Below are 1,548 nucleotides of genomic sequence, written 5' to 3' on the forward strand. Positions count from 1 at the left end.
TATAGTCTCCAATCAAAGATATTTGATTGCAATTCTGGCAACTGAGACACCCAGAATTCCTTTCAAATTAAAATGTTTCATCTACAATCCTGATTAAAGGGACAGCTCTGGGCAACTAGGTTTTATGTCATATAATTGTTGCCTCTCATCTTCTCTCTCCCAATCTCTCTGTCCTTTACTGGGTAGGCACTAAGGTGAAGGTCAAGTCCATCAGCCAAGGGCAGCTGAATCACAAGATCACCAGCAACTTATGGCATGCCCTGGCATGATAAAGTATCCGGGCCCTTATATTCTCTTAATAATCTGTCTTGGAAAAGGGCCTCCAAGCAATTAGCTGTGGGAGTAGAAAGTGAAAGGATGCACTAAAAACATCCGGGAGCTAAGGTCTAGGCCATAAGAGGTGTGGAAGTCAAAGTAAGGCTTCTTAGATTGGAAGGCAATATCCACGAGGTAGACAGACCCACAGAAAGAGACCCTGGGGCAGGCAGGAGTTACATTGAGGGGTTGTCAGACAAAGCTTCCTGAACCACAGCAAGTTTCCAGCTCTAATTTTACTTCTATCCCCTGGGAATTTTACTTTAAAATAGTGAGCATGGCTCTCTGCTCCTTGTAGCAAAAAATATATGTGATACGACTTTTCAGCAATACAATTATTTTATGTTGGAGGTGTTTTGTTTCATTTTGTTGTTTCTTTGTCCTGATGGAAATGTTCTCCATCTGTTTATCTTTATATCTGTATTTGCTAAGCCAGCAAATTTCAGCAACTTCTCTATCTGGAATTAAGTCTCCCAATAGACAAACTCTCTTGAACCAGGCCAATCTACTCTGGAGAATGTGGACGCGGAAATCCTAGCAAACGGTCAAGCCCCTAATTCATCCAATGACGATGAAGATGCAACATGAAAGAAACAAGGGGATCGGAGGTGCACAAGGAGCCAGACGCCTGAAAGAGGAGCCAGAAAGGATGCCCTTGCCTACACCTCAGAGGTGTTGCCTGGGTGTCCAGAGCAAGAGGAAATGAGTAACTAAGCCTGGTGAGGGCCTGGGCTTGCACAGAGCCATTGCCAGGTCCAACAGTGCTGATAAAGATCGAGAGGCTCCGAGAAAGAGGCAAAGACTACCTGGAGCTGCAGAAGGAGCTTCAGGTAATGGGAGGAAGATGAAGAAACAAAGCTGCCTCTTGGCCAGAGAGTAAAGCTGGGCACCTTCCAGATTCTTAGTAAAAGAAGAAGAACAGAAGTACCATAGTGAAGGGGTGTGGGTGCCTTCAGACAGAAACAATAGAAACCCTTTCATTTTTTATAGGAACCCTCAGTCCAAGTGTGAGACCCTGTTTTCCTGAACCCCAGGTGGAATGCTACAGGAAATGGATGGGGTCATTAAGCAAGCACAAGCATAGGTTCACATTCACCTTGGGCGTACATTTTTTAATAAACAAGCCAAAGCAAACCCTATTTCTACGAACTTTGGCCTGAACCCAGTAGATTGTTTTATCATGAAAAATGAAACCCCACACACACACATTGGGTTTTTTTCTTTTTTTTTTTT

Source organism: Echinops telfairi, unplaced genomic scaffold (assembly GCF_000313985.2).
Source record: "Echinops telfairi isolate 266 unplaced genomic scaffold, ASM31398v2 ScPeMD7_18;HRSCAF=68, whole genome shotgun sequence".
Taxonomy (NCBI): Eukaryota; Metazoa; Chordata; class Mammalia; order Afrosoricida; family Tenrecidae; genus Echinops; species Echinops telfairi.